Below are 14,594 nucleotides of genomic sequence, written 5' to 3'. Positions count from 1 at the left end.
TGCCACTCGAGGCCCAAACCAATTCTGGTTATCGCTTCTCGGCCTTTTGGCTAAGATCAAGTGTAGTATCTGTTCTTATCAGTTTAATATCTGATACGTCCCCTATCTGGGGACCATATATTAAATGGATTTTTAGAACAGGGAGATGGAAAAAGAGCTTGCTCTGTCCACTCCACGCATTGACCTGGTATTGCAGTACCTCCAGGAACGGTGCACCCCTTCTTAACCCAGTTTCCAAAAGCAGAACTCAATTCACCTGATTCATATTAGCCCGATTTAATGAATTGGAAGAAAGCATACGTCTTCATATGCACCTCAATTTGGCCCATTCACTTTTCACACTTCCTCCTTTTGTTTTTTATCTTTCACACTTTTGACTTTCTTTATTCATCCAAATAGCAAACTCATCACCACTCAACCTGACCAACTCGGCTATGTCCCCGTGCTGCAGTTCTCTGTCTTATCTAGATCATTTGCAATTGAATGGAATAGATCCCTTTTGGACAAAGTGGATTCACCTGCTGCTGCAGTGACCACAGGTGTGATAACATCTAGAATTGGCATCTGGTGCGATCTCTCCGCTTCCACTCCAAAGAAAGTTACCTGTTTATTCCTATCATGCATTGGTTTTTGGGGTTTTCTTTGAGTAATGATGATCTCTTTAGTAGTCTGTTGGCGCCCTCTCCTGGAGGAATAGTTTGCTTGCTCTTGGACATTCTAAAAGAGAGGTCATGATAGACATTGAGCTTCTGAGCTCAATTGGGGACAGTCATGGGTGATGAATGTTTGCAACCTACTGCGAAGCCTCATACCGCAATATAAGGAACGTCAAATACTAAGAAAGGGCGGCCTATGAAAGAATTACTACTTTCAATAAGTACACTTAAACGGCTAATTGGGAATAGAAAAACTGTAAAAAGCCCTCTGAAAAAGCCCCCCTCTAACCTTTGATAGTAAGCTTTTCTGTAGTCTGCCTGTTGATGTATTTTCCGTTTGAACTGTGCACAACATGAAGAGACGGAACACTGGCGGCTTGTCACAATGCCCCCCGATGACATCACAATAGCGCTGCTGCCTAGAAAACAAGCTGCGCAGAAGAAGTTGTTCTTTGGGTGGGAGGGTGGGCTAGTGGAAGGAGGGGGCAATCTCTTTTTTTCCCGGGTGGTAGGGGGATGACAGGAGAAGGGAAGCGGGTGGTGAGAAAGGTACAGAGGGCAGGGTTTGGGGGCTGGGAAGGAAAGGGAAAAGATTAGGGTTTGGGGATGATGAAAGGGCTTTCTACGGGTAAGGATGGCAAAGGGTGGCAGTGACGGAAAGTCAGGCAACCTGTCCTGTCCGTCTTTTTGTATCGTGAATTGGAAAGACTGCAAGGGGGAGGGGAGTTGCTTGCGCCCTAAAGGAGGAGTTATTCAGATTCATTGCAGTGGGCGGCGGCTGCAAAACGCACCATTCTTCTTGTTTTGGCTCTGCAAAGCAGCCTTTTCAAGGGTTGGCTTGGGTGACAAAATGTCTTGTGTAGGCGTGGGTTTGTCTCCCTCTCGCTCTCTCTCCCTAAGATGTGTCCGGCATAGGCCAGGGTGCCACTCGAGGCCCAAACCAATTCTGGTTATCGCTTCTCGGCCTTTTGGCTAAGATCAAGTGTAGTATCTGTTCTTATCAGTTTAATATCTGATACGTCCCCTATCTGGGGACCATATATTAAATGGATTTTTAGAACAGGGAGATGGAAAAAGAGCTTGCTCTGTCCACTCCACGCATTGACCTGGTATTGCAGTACCTCCAGGAACGGTGCACCCCTTCTTAACCCAGTTTCCAAAAGCAGAACTCAATTCACCTGATTCATATTAGCCCGATTTAATGAATTGGAAGAAAGCATACGTCTTCATATGCACCTCAATTTGGCCCATTCACTTTTCACACTTCCTCCTTTTGTTTTTTATCTTTCACACTTTTGACTTTCTTTATTCATCCAAATAGCAAACTCATCACCACTCAACCTGACCAACTCGGCTATGTCCCCGTGCTGCAGTTCTCTGTCTTATCTAGATCATTTGCAATTGAATGGAATAGATCCCTTTTGGACAAAGTGGATTCACCTGCTGCTGCAGTGACCACAGGTGTGATAACATCTAGAATTGGCATCTGGTGCGATCTCTCCGCTTCCACTCCAAAGAAAGTTACCTGTTTATTCCTATCATGCATTGGTTTTTGGGGTTTTCTTTGAGTAATGATGATCTCTTTAGTAGTCTGTTGGCGCCCTCTCCTGGAGGAATAGTTTGCTTGCTCTTGGACATTCTAAAAGAGAGGTCATGATAGACATTGAGCTTCTGAGCTCAATTGGGGACAGTCATGGGTGATGAATGTTTGCAACCTACTGCGAAGCCTCATACCGCAATATAAGGAACGTCAAATACTAAGAAAGGGCGGCCTATGAAAGAATTACTACTTTCAATAAGTACACTTAAACGGCTAATTGGGAATAGAAAAACTGTAAAAAGCCCTCTGAGAAAGCCCCCCTCTAACCTTTGATAGTAAGCTTTTCTGTAGTCTGCCTGTTGATGTATTTTCCGTTTGAACTGTGCACAACATGAAGAGACGGAACACTGGCGGCTTGTCACAATGCCCCCCGATGACATCACAATAGCGCTGCTGCCTAGAAAACAAGCTGCGCAGAAGAAGTTGTTCTTTGGGTGGGAGGGTGGGCTAGTGGAAGGAGGGGGCAATCTCTTTTTTTCCCGGGTGGTAGGGGGATGACAGGAGAAGGGAAGCGGGTGGTGAGAAAGGTACAGAGGGCAGGGTTTGGGGGCTGGGAAGGAAAGGGAAAAGATTAGGGTTTGGGGATGATGAAAGGGCTTTCTACGGGTAAGGATGGCAAAGGGTGGCAGTGACGGAAAGTCAGGCAACCTGTCCTGTCCGTCTTTTTGTATCGTGAATTGGAAAGACTGCAAGGGGGAGGGGAGTTGCTTGCGCCCTAAAGGAGGAGTTATTCAGATTCATTGCAGTGGGCGGCGGCTGCAAAACGCACCATTCTTCTTGTTTTGGCTCTGCAAAGCAGCCTTTTCAAGGGTTGGCTTGGGTGACAAAATGTCTTGTGTAGGCGTGGGTTTGTCTCCCTCTCGCTCTCTCTCCCTAAGATGTGTCCGGCATAGGCCAGGGTGCCACTCGAGGCCCAAACCAATTCTGGTTATCGCTTCTCGGCCTTTTGGCTAAGATCAAGTGTAGTATCTGTTCTTATCAGTTTAATATCTGATACGTCCCCTATCTGGGGACCATATATTAAATGGATTTTTAGAACAGGGAGATGGAAAAAGAGCTTGCTCTGTCCACTCCACGCATTGACCTGGTATTGCAGTACCTCCAGGAACGGTGCACCCCTTCTTAACCCAGTTTCCAAAAGCAGAACTCAATTCACCTGATTCATATTAGCCCGATTTAATGAATTGGAAGAAAGCATACGTCTTCATATGCACCTCAATTTGGCCCATTCACTTTTCACACTTCCTCCTTTTGTTTTTTATCTTTCACACTTTTGACTTTCTTTATTCATCCAAATAGCAAACTCATCACCACTCAACCTGACCAACTCGGCTATGTCCCCGTGCTGCAGTTCTCTGTCTTATCTAGATCATTTGCAATTGAATGGAATAGATCCCTTTTGGACAAAGTGGATTCACCTGCTGCTGCAGTGACCACAGGTGTGATAACATCTAGAATTGGCATCTGGTGCGATCTCTCCGCTTCCACTCCAAAGAAAGTTACCTGTTTATTCCTATCATGCATTGGTTTTTGGGGTTTTCTTTGAGTAATGATGATCTCTTTAGTAGTCTGTTGGCGCCCTCTCCTGGAGGAATAGTTTGCTTGCTCTTGGACATTCTAAAAGAGAGGTCATGATAGACATTGAGCTTCTGAGCTCAATTGGGGACAGTCATGGGTGATGAATGTTTGCAACCTACTGCGAAGCCTCATACCGCAATATAAGGAACGTCAAATACTAAGAAAGGGCGGCCTATGAAAGAATTACTACTTTCAATAAGTACACTTAAACGGCTAATTGGGAATAGAAAAACTGTAAAAAGCCCTCTGAGAAAGCCCCCCTCTAACCTTTGATAGTAAGCTTTTCTGTAGTCTGCCTGTTGATGTATTTTCCGTTTGAACTGTGCACAACATGAAGAGACGGAACACTGGCGGCTTGTCACAATGCCCCCCGATGACATCACAATAGCGCTGCTGCCTAGAAAACAAGCTGCGCAGAAGAAGTTGTTCTTTGGGTGGGAGGGTGGGCTAGTGGAAGGAGGGGGCAATCTCTTTTTTTCCCGGGTGGTAGGGGGATGACAGGAGAAGGGAAGCGGGTGGTGAGAAAGGTACAGAGGGCAGGGTTTGGGGGCTGGGAAGGAAAGGGAAAAGATTAGGGTTTGGGGATGATGAAAGGGCTTTCTACGGGTAAGGATGGCAAAGGGTGGCAGTGACGGAAAGTCAGGCAACCTGTCCTGTCCGTCTTTTTGTATCGTGAATTGGAAAGACTGCAAGGGGGAGGGGAGTTGCTTGCGCCCTAAAGGAGGAGTTATTCAGATTCATTGCAGTGGGCGGCGGCTGCAAAACGCACCATTCTTCTTGTTTTGGCTCTGCAAAGCAGCCTTTTCAAGGGTTGGCTTGGGTGACAAAATGTCTTGTGTAGGCGTGGGTTTGTCTCCCTCTCGCTCTCTCTCCCTAAGATGTGTCCGGCATAGGCCAGGGTGCCACTCGAGGCCCAAACCAATTCTGGTTATCGCTTCTCGGCCTTTTGGCTAAGATCAAGTGTAGTATCTGTTCTTATCAGTTTAATATCTGATACGTCCCCTATCTGGGGACCATATATTAAATGGATTTTTAGAACAGGGAGATGGAAAAAGAGCTTGCTCTGTCCACTCCACGCATTGACCTGGTATTGCAGTACCTCCAGGAACGGTGCACCCCTTCTTAACCCAGTTTCCAAAAGCAGAACTCAATTCACCTGATTCATATTAGCCCGATTTAATGAATTGGAAGAAAGCATACGTCTTCATATGCACCTCAATTTGGCCCATTCACTTTTCACACTTCCTCCTTTTGTTTTTTATCTTTCACACTTTTGACTTTCTTTATTCATCCAAATAGCAAACTCATCACCACTCAACCTGACCAACTCGGCTATGTCCCCGTGCTGCAGTTCTCTGTCTTATCTAGATCATTTGCAATTGAATGGAATAGATCCCTTTTGGACAAAGTGGATTCACCTGCTGCTGCAGTGACCACAGGTGTGATAACATCTAGAATTGGCATCTGGTGCGATCTCTCCGCTTCCACTCCAAAGAAAGTTACCTGTTTATTCCTATCATGCATTGGTTTTTGGGGTTTTCTTTGAGTAATGATGATCTCTTTAGTAGTCTGTTGGCGCCCTCTCCTGGAGGAATAGTTTGCTTGCTCTTGGACATTCTAAAAGAGAGGTCATGATAGACATTGAGCTTCTGAGCTCAATTGGGGACAGTCATGGGTGATGAATGTTTGCAACCTACTGCGAAGCCTCATACCGCAATATAAGGAACGTCAAATACTAAGAAAGGGCGGCCTATGAAAGAATTACTACTTTCAATAAGTACACTTAAACGGCTAATTGGGAATAGAAAAACTGTAAAAAGCCCTCTGAGAAAGCCCCCCTCTAACCTTTGATAGTAAGCTTTTCTGTAGTCTGCCTGTTGATGTATTTTCCGTTTGAACTGTGCACAACATGAAGAGACGGAACACTGGCGGCTTGTCACAATGCCCCCCGATGACATCACAATAGCGCTGCTGCCTAGAAAACAAGCTGCGCAGAAGAAGTTGTTCTTTGGGTGGGAGGGTGGGCTAGTGGAAGGAGGGGGCAATCTCTTTTTTTCCCGGGTGGTAGGGGGATGACAGGAGAAGGGAAGCGGGTGGTGAGAAAGGTACAGAGGGCAGGGTTTGGGGGCTGGGAAGGAAAGGGAAAAGATTAGGGTTTGGGGATGATGAAAGGGCTTTCTACGGGTAAGGATGGCAAAGGGTGGCAGTGACGGAAAGTCAGGCAACCTGTCCTGTCCGTCTTTTTGTATCGTGAATTGGAAAGACTGCAAGGGGGAGGGGAGTTGCTTGCGCCCTAAAGGAGGAGTTATTCAGATTCATTGCAGTGGGCGGCGGCTGCAAAACGCACCATTCTTCTTGTTTTGGCTCTGCAAAGCAGCCTTTTCAAGGGTTGGCTTGGGTGACAAAATGTCTTGTGTAGGCGTGGGTTTGTCTCCCTCTCGCTCTCTCTCCCTAAGATGTGTCCGGCATAGGCCAGGGTGCCACTCGAGGCCCAAACCAATTCTGGTTATCGCTTCTCGGCCTTTTGGCTAAGATCAAGTGTAGTATCTGTTCTTATCAGTTTAATATCTGATACGTCCCCTATCTGGGGACCATATATTAAATGGATTTTTAGAACAGGGAGATGGAAAAAGAGCTTGCTCTGTCCACTCCACGCATTGACCTGGTATTGCAGTACCTCCAGGAACGGTGCACCCCTTCTTAACCCAGTTTCCAAAAGCAGAACTCAATTCACCTGATTCATATTAGCCCGATTTAATGAATTGGAAGAAAGCATACGTCTTCATATGCACCTCAATTTGGCCCATTCACTTTTCACACTTCCTCCTTTTGTTTTTTATCTTTCACACTTTTGACTTTCTTTATTCATCCAAATAGCAAACTCATCACCACTCAACCTGACCAACTCGGCTATGTCCCCGTGCTGCAGTTCTCTGTCTTATCTAGATCATTTGCAATTGAATGGAATAGATCCCTTTTGGACAAAGTGGATTCACCTGCTGCTGCAGTGACCACAGGTGTGATAACATCTAGAATTGGCATCTGGTGCGATCTCTCCGCTTCCACTCCAAAGAAAGTTACCTGTTTATTCCTATCATGCATTGGTTTTTGGGGTTTTCTTTGAGTAATGATGATCTCTTTAGTAGTCTGTTGGCGCCCTCTCCTGGAGGAATAGTTTGCTTGCTCTTGGACATTCTAAAAGAGAGGTCATGATAGACATTGAGCTTCTGAGCTCAATTGGGGACAGTCATGGGTGATGAATGTTTGCAACCTACTGCGAAGCCTCATACCGCAATATAAGGAACGTCAAATACTAAGAAAGGGCGGCCTATGAAAGAATTACTACTTTCAATAAGTACACTTAAACGGCTAATTGGGAATAGAAAAACTGTAAAAAGCCCTCTGAGAAAGCCCCCCTCTAACCTTTGATAGTAAGCTTTTCTGTAGTCTGCCTGTTGATGTATTTTCCGTTTGAACTGTGCACAACATGAAGAGACGGAACACTGGCGGCTTGTCACAATGCCCCCCGATGACATCACAATAGCGCTGCTGCCTAGAAAACAAGCTGCGCAGAAGAAGTTGTTCTTTGGGTGGGAGGGTGGGCTAGTGGAAGGAGGGGGCAATCTCTTTTTTTCCCGGGTGGTAGGGGGATGACAGGAGAAGGGAAGCGGGTGGTGAGAAAGGTACAGAGGGCAGGGTTTGGGGGCTGGGAAGGAAAGGGAAAAGATTAGGGTTTGGGGATGATGAAAGGGCTTTCTACGGGTAAGGATGGCAAAGGGTGGCAGTGACGGAAAGTCAGGCAACCTGTCCTGTCCGTCTTTTTGTATCGTGAATTGGAAAGACTGCAAGGGGGAGGGGAGTTGCTTGCGCCCTAAAGGAGGAGTTATTCAGATTCATTGCAGTGGGCGGCGGCTGCAAAACGCACCATTCTTCTTGTTTTGGCTCTGCAAAGCAGCCTTTTCAAGGGTTGGCTTGGGTGACAAAATGTCTTGTGTAGGCGTGGGTTTGTCTCCCTCTCGCTCTCTCTCCCTAAGATGTGTCCGGCATAGGCCAGGGTGCCACTCGAGGCCCAAACCAATTCTGGTTATCGCTTCTCGGCCTTTTGGCTAAGATCAAGTGTAGTATCGCTTCTCGGCCTTTTGGCTAAGATCAAGTGTAGTGTTGTTCGAAGAGGTGGTTTAAGCTCCAGGCCACCTTAGTACAATGATACAATGCACACTGGAAGGTTGCGCTTGCTAGTACTCTGGGTGGATAGTATATTCATCTAGAGGAAAACATGGCCCTACCAGGATCGAGGCTATTAGACTGAGTAAGGGTGGGGGGCTATGGTACAACGTGCCCCAGGACTGACGACCCTGGAGTGAGTCTGAGCTTGCTGGCTTGGGACCCCGGCAAGCCTTGGGCTCTGTAGCACACCGTACCTTGCCTTTTCATACTTTTTGAGCATATTACCCTATCCCGGCCTTCTGGCTAGGAAGGGAAATTTTTATAATCCCGGTCGGAGGTCTGGTCAGCTTTGGGCTGAGAAACTAACACCCGGTTGGAGGTCTGGGTCAGCTTCGGCTGAGAAACCAACACCCGGTTGGAGGTCTGGGTCAGCTTCGGCTGAGAAACCAACACCCGGTTGGAGGTCCGGTTAGCCTTGGGCTGAGAAACCAACACCGGTTGACGGTCCGGGCAGTTTCGGCTGCGAAACCAACAACTAGTAGCTCTCTACTCCACTTGGGTAAGATGCCTGGGTGGACGCTGGGAGCAACGACAAGGCTCAACCAGGCTTCGGCTTGGGAGAGCACCGAAGATCCCTGACCCTTGCTGTGGCCTTCTGGCTCGGAGGGACGGGGTTGATTTTTGGGGACCCTCTCCTCACGGTGGGGTCCACACGAATCCTAGCCTTTGCACTGTTTTTGGTGTGACTTCGGTCATGCATTTTTTGTGGTGCTTTGGAAAGCTTCATTAAATCAAAAATCTGTTCTTATCAGTTTAATATCTGATACGTCCCCTATCTGGGGACCATATATTAAATGGATTTTTAGAACAGGGAGATGGAAAAAGAGCTTGCTCTGTCCACTCCACGCATTGACCTGGTATTGCAGTACCTCCAGGAACGGTGCACCCCTTCTTAACCCAGTTTCCAAAAGCAGAACTCAATTCACCTGATTCATATTAGCCCGATTTAATGAATTGGAAGAAAGCATACGTCTTCATATGCACCTCAATTTGGCCCATTCACTTTTCACACTTCCTCCTTTTGTTTTTTATCTTTCACACTTTTGACTTTCTTTATTCATCCAAATAGCAAACTCATCACCACTCAACCTGACCAACTCGGCTATGTCCCCGTGCTGCAGTTCTCTGTCTTATCTAGATCATTTGCAATTGAATGGAATAGATCCCTTTTGGACAAAGTGGATTCACCTGCTGCTGCAGTGACCACAGGTGTGATAACATCTAGAATTGGCATCTGGTGCGATCTCTCCGCTTCCACTCCAAAGAAAGTTACCTGTTTATTCCTATCATGCATTGGTTTTTGGGGTTTTCTTTGAGTAATGATGATCTCTTTAGTAGTCTGTTGGCGCCCTCTCCTGGAGGAATAGTTTGCTTGCTCTTGGACATTCTAAAAGAGAGGTCATGATAGACATTGAGCTTCTGAGCTCAATTGGGGACAGTCATGGGTGATGAATGTTTGCAACCTACTGCGAAGCCTCATACCGCAATATAAGGAACGTCAAATACTAAGAAAGGGCGGCCTATGAAAGAATTACTACTTTCAATAAGTACACTTAAACGGCTAATTGGGAATAGAAAAACTGTAAAAAGCCCTCTGAGAAAGCCCCCCTCTAACCTTTGATAGTAAGCTTTTCTGTAGTCTGCCTGTTGATGTATTTTCCGTTTGAACTGTGCACAACATGAAGAGACGGAACACTGGCGGCTTGTCACAATGCCCCCCGATGACATCACAATAGCGCTGCTGCCTAGAAAACAAGCTGCGCAGAAGAAGTTGTTCTTTGGGTGGGAGGGTGGGCTAGTGGAAGGAGGGGGCAATCTCTTTTTTTCCCGGGTGGTAGGGGGATGACAGGAGAAGGGAAGCGGGTGGTGAGAAAGGTACAGAGGGCAGGGTTTGGGGGCTGGGAAGGAAAGGGAAAAGATTAGGGTTTGGGGATGATGAAAGGGCTTTCTACGGGTAAGGATGGCAAAGGGTGGCAGTGACGGAAAGTCAGGCAACCTGTCCTGTCCGTCTTTTTGTATCGTGAATTGGAAAGACTGCAAGGGGGAGGGGAGTTGCTTGCGCCCTAAAGGAGGAGTTATTCAGATTCATTGCAGTGGGCGGCGGCTGCAAAACGCACCATTCTTCTTGTTTTGGCTCTGCAAAGCAGCCTTTTCAAGGGTTGGCTTGGGTGACAAAATGTCTTGTGTAGGCGTGGGTTTGTCTCCCTCTCGCTCTCTCTCCCTAAGATGTGTCCGGCATAGGCCAGGGTGCCACTCGAGGCCCAAACCAATTCTGGTTATCGCTTCTCGGCCTTTTGGCTAAGATCAAGTGTAGTATCTGTTCTTATCAGTTTAATATCTGATACGTCCCCTATCTGGGGACCATATATTAAATGGATTTTTAGAACAGGGAGATGGAAAAAGAGCTTGCTCTGTCCACTCCACGCATTGACCTGGTATTGCAGTACCTCCAGGAACGGTGCACCCCTTCTTAACCCAGTTTCCAAAAGCAGAACTCAATTCACCTGATTCATATTAGCCCGATTTAATGAATTGGAAGAAAGCATACGTCTTCATATGCACCTCAATTTGGCCCATTCACTTTTCACACTTCCTCCTTTTGTTTTTTATCTTTCACACTTTTGACTTTCTTTATTCATCCAAATAGCAAACTCATCACCACTCAACCTGACCAACTCGGCTATGTCCCCGTGCTGCAGTTCTCTGTCTTATCTAGATCATTTGCAATTGAATGGAATAGATCCCTTTTGGACAAAGTGGATTCACCTGCTGCTGCAGTGACCACAGGTGTGATAACATCTAGAATTGGCATCTGGTGCGATCTCTCCGCTTCCACTCCAAAGAAAGTTACCTGTTTATTCCTATCATGCATTGGTTTTTGGGGTTTTCTTTGAGTAATGATGATCTCTTTAGTAGTCTGTTGGCGCCCTCTCCTGGAGGAATAGTTTGCTTGCTCTTGGACATTCTAAAAGAGAGGTCATGATAGACATTGAGCTTCTGAGCTCAATTGGGGACAGTCATGGGTGATGAATGTTTGCAACCTACTGCGAAGCCTCATACCGCAATATAAGGAACGTCAAATACTAAGAAAGGGCGGCCTATGAAAGAATTACTACTTTCAATAAGTACACTTAAACGGCTAATTGGGAATAGAAAAACTGTAAAAAGCCCTCTGAGAAAGCCCCCCTCTAACCTTTGATAGTAAGCTTTTCTGTAGTCTGCCTGTTGATGTATTTTCCGTTTGAACTGTGCACAACATGAAGAGATGGAACACTGGCGGCTTGTCACAATGCCCCCCGATGACATCACAATAGCGCTGCTGCCTAGAAAACAAGCTGCGCAGAAGAAGTTGTTCTTTGGGTGGGAGGGTGGGCTAGTGGAAGGAGGGGGCAATCTCTTTTTTTCCCGGGTGGTAGGGGGATGACAGGAGAAGGGAAGCGGGTGGTGAGAAAGGTACAGAGGGCAGGGTTTGGGGGCTGGGAAGGAAAGGGAAAAGATTAGGGTTTGGGGATGATGAAAGGGCTTTCTACGGGTAAGGATGGCAAAGGGTGGCAGTGACGGAAAGTCAGGCAACCTGTCCTGTCCGTCTTTTTGTATCGTGAATTGGAAAGACTGCAAGGGGGAGGGGAGTTGCTTGCGCCCTAAAGGAGGAGTTATTCAGATTCATTGCAGTGGGCGGCGGCTGCAAAACGCACCATTCTTCTTGTTTTGGCTCTGCAAAGCAGCCTTATCAAGGGTTGGCTTGGGTGACAAAATGTCTTGTGTAGGCGTGGGTTTGTCTCCCTCTCGCTCTCTCTCCCTAAGATGTGTCCGGCATAGGCCAGGGTGCCACTCGAGGCCCAAACCAATTCTGGTTATCGCTTCTCGGCCTTTTGGCTAAGATCAAGTGTAGTGTTGTTCGAAGAGGTGGTTTAAGCTCCAGGCCACCTTAGTACAATGATACAATGCACACTGGAAGGTTGCGCTTGCTAGTACTCTGGGTGGATAGTATATTCATCTAGAGGAAAACATGGCCCTACCAGGATCGAGGCTATTAGACTGAGTAAGGGTGGGGGGCTATGGTACAGCGTGCCCCAGGACTGACGACCCTGGAGTGAGTCTGAGCTTGCTGGCTTGGGACCCCGGCAAGCCTTGGGCTCTGTAGCACACCGTACCTTGCCTTTTCATACTTTTTGAGCATATTACCCTATCCCGGCCTTCTGGCTAGGAAGGGAAATTTTTATAATCCCGGTCGGAGGTCTGGTCAGCTTTGGGCTGAGAAACTAACACCCGGTTGGAGGTCTGGGTCAGCTTCGGCTGAGAAACCAACACCCGGTTGGAGGTCTGGGTCAGCTTCGGCTGAGAAACCAACACCCGGTTGGAGGTCCGGTTAGCCTTGGGCTGAGAAACCAACACCGGTTGACGGTCCGGGCAGTTTTGGCTGCGAAACCAACAACTAGTAGCTCTCTACTCCACTTGGGTAAGATGCCTGGGTGGACGCTGGGAGCAACGACAAGGCTCAACCAGGCTTCGGCTTGGGGGAGCACCGAAGATCCCTGACCCTTGCTGTGGCCTTCTGGCTCGGAGGGACGGGGTTGATTTTTGGGGACCCTCTCCTCACGGTGGGGTCTACACGAATCCTAGCCTTTGCACTGTTTTTGGTGTGACTTCGGTCATGCTTTTTTTGTGGTGCTTTGGAAAGCTTCATTAAATCAAAAATCTGTTCTTATCAGTTTAATATCTGATACGTCCCCTATCTGGGGACCATATATTAAATGGATTTTTAGAACAGGGAGATGGAAAAAGAGCTTGCTCTGTCCACTCCACGCATTGACCTGGTATTGCAGTACCTCCAGGAACGGTGCACCCCTTCTTAACCCAGTTTCCAAAAGCAGAACTCAATTCACCTGATTCATATTAGCCCGATTTAATGAATTGGAAGAAAGCATACGTCTTCATATGCACCTCAATTTGGCCCATTCACTTTTCACACTTCCTCCTTTTGTTTTTTATCTTTCACACTTTTGACTTTCTTTATTCATCCAAATAGCAAACTCATCACCACTCAACCTGACCAACTCGGCTATGTCCCCGTGCTGCAGTTCTCTGTCTTATCTAGATCATTTGCAATTGAATGGAATAGATCCCTTTTGGACAAAGTGGATTCACCTGCTGCTGCAGTGACCACAGGTGTGATAACATCTAGAATTGGCATCTGGTGCGATCTCTCCGCTTCCACTCCAAAGAAAGTTACCTGTTTATTCCTATCATGCATTGGTTTTTGGGGTTTTCTTTGAGTAATGATGATCTCTTTAGTAGTCTGTTGGCGCCCTCTCCTGGAGGAATAGTTTGCTTGCTCTTGGACATTCTAAAAGAGAGGTCATGATAGACATTGAGCTTCTGAGCTCAATTGGGGACAGTCATGGGTGATGAATGTTTGCAACCTACTGCGAAGCCTCATACCGCAATATAAGGAACGTCAAATACTAAGAAAGGGCGGCCTATGAAAGAATTACTACTTTCAATAAGTACACTTAAACGGCTAATTGGGAATAGAAAAACTGTAAAAAGCCCTCTGAGAAAGCCCCCCTCTAACCTTTGATAGTAAGCTTTTCTGTAGTCTGCCTGTTGATGTATTTTCCGTTTGAACTGTGCACAACATGAAGAGACGGAACACTGGCGGCTTGTCACAATGCCCCCCGATGACATCACAATAGCGCTGCTGCCTAGAAAACAAGCTGCGCAGAAGAAGTTGTTCTTTGGGTGGGAGGGTGGGCTAGTGGAAGGAGGGGGCAATCTCTTTTTTTCCCGGGTGGTAGGGGGATGACAGGAGAAGGGAAGCGGGTGGTGAGAAAGGTACAGAGGGCAGGGTTTGGGGGCTGGGAAGGAAAGGGAAAAGATTAGGGTTTGGGGATGATGAAAGGGCTTTCTACGGGTAAGGATGGCAAAGGGTGGCAGTGACGGAAAGTCAGGCAACCTGTCCTGTCCGTCTTTTTGTATCGTGAATTGGAAAGACTGCAAGGGGGAGGGGAGTTGCTTGCGCCCTAAAGGAGGAGTTATTCAGATTCATTGCAGTGGGCGGCGGCTGCAAAACGCACCATTCTTCTTGTTTTGGCTCTGCAAAGCAGCCTTTTCAAGGGTTGGCTTGGGTGACAAAATGTCTTGTGTAGGCGTGGGTTTGTCTCCCTCTCGCTCTCTCTCCCTAAGATGTGTCCGGCATAGGCCAGGGTGCCACTCGAGGCCCAAACCAATTCTGGTTATCGCTTCTCGGCCTTTTGGCTAAGATCAAGTGTAGTATCTGTTCTTATCAGTTTAATATCTGATACGTCCCCTATCTGGGGACCATATATTAAATGGATTTTTAGAACAGGGAGATGGAAAAAGAGCTTGCTCTGTCCACTCCACGCATTGACCTGGTATTGCAGTACCTCCAGGAACGGTGCACCCCTTCTTAACCCAGTTTCCAAAAGCAGAACTCAATTCACCTGATTCATATTAGCCCGATTTAATGAATTGGAAGAAAGCATACGTCTTCATATGCACCTCAATTTGGC

The 14,594-nt window shown here is 47.0% G+C and overlaps 9 non-coding genes and 1 pseudogene across 9 annotated transcripts; all 10 read left to right on the top strand.

The window, feature by feature from the left end:
* The first annotated feature begins 30 nt into the window (after positions 1 to 30).
* LOC142287463 (U2 spliceosomal RNA) lies at positions 31 to 221 on the top strand. The gene has a single exon (XR_012748437.1). It is a non-coding gene; the product is annotated as a U2 spliceosomal RNA (small nuclear RNA).
* Positions 222 to 1,608: 1,387 nt separating this feature from the next.
* On the top strand, positions 1,609 to 1,799 carry LOC142287462 (U2 spliceosomal RNA). The gene has a single exon (XR_012748436.1). It is a non-coding gene; the product is annotated as a U2 spliceosomal RNA (small nuclear RNA).
* Positions 1,800 to 3,186: 1,387 nt separating this feature from the next.
* Positions 3,187 to 3,377, top strand: LOC142287460 (U2 spliceosomal RNA). Its single transcript, XR_012748434.1, has one exon. It is a non-coding gene; the product is annotated as a U2 spliceosomal RNA (small nuclear RNA).
* A 1,387-nt stretch (positions 3,378 to 4,764) lies between these two features.
* Positions 4,765 to 4,955, top strand: LOC142287459 (U2 spliceosomal RNA). The gene has a single exon (XR_012748433.1). It is a non-coding gene; the product is annotated as a U2 spliceosomal RNA (small nuclear RNA).
* Positions 4,956 to 6,342: 1,387 nt separating this feature from the next.
* LOC142287458 (U2 spliceosomal RNA) lies at positions 6,343 to 6,533 on the top strand. The gene has a single exon (XR_012748432.1). It is a non-coding gene; the product is annotated as a U2 spliceosomal RNA (small nuclear RNA).
* Positions 6,534 to 7,920: 1,387 nt separating this feature from the next.
* Positions 7,921 to 8,074, top strand: LOC142287449 (U2 spliceosomal RNA; annotated as a pseudogene).
* A 685-nt stretch (positions 8,075 to 8,759) lies between these two features.
* On the top strand, positions 8,760 to 8,952 carry LOC142287446 (U2 spliceosomal RNA). The gene has a single exon (XR_012748423.1). It is a non-coding gene; the product is annotated as a U2 spliceosomal RNA (small nuclear RNA).
* Positions 8,953 to 10,339: 1,387 nt separating this feature from the next.
* Positions 10,340 to 10,530, top strand: LOC142287457 (U2 spliceosomal RNA). The gene has a single exon (XR_012748431.1). It is a non-coding gene; the product is annotated as a U2 spliceosomal RNA (small nuclear RNA).
* Positions 10,531 to 12,720: 2,190 nt separating this feature from the next.
* On the top strand, positions 12,721 to 12,912 carry LOC142287447 (U2 spliceosomal RNA). The gene has a single exon (XR_012748424.1). It is a non-coding gene; the product is annotated as a U2 spliceosomal RNA (small nuclear RNA).
* A 1,387-nt stretch (positions 12,913 to 14,299) lies between these two features.
* On the top strand, positions 14,300 to 14,490 carry LOC142287456 (U2 spliceosomal RNA). The gene has a single exon (XR_012748430.1). It is a non-coding gene; the product is annotated as a U2 spliceosomal RNA (small nuclear RNA).
* Positions 14,491 to 14,594: the final 104 nt, after the last annotated feature.

Source organism: Anomaloglossus baeobatrachus, unplaced genomic scaffold, assembly GCF_048569485.1.
Source record: "Anomaloglossus baeobatrachus isolate aAnoBae1 unplaced genomic scaffold, aAnoBae1.hap1 Scaffold_728, whole genome shotgun sequence".
NCBI lineage: Eukaryota > Metazoa > Chordata > Amphibia > Anura > Aromobatidae > Anomaloglossus > Anomaloglossus baeobatrachus.
This window is presented reverse-complemented; position numbering and strand designations above follow the sequence as displayed.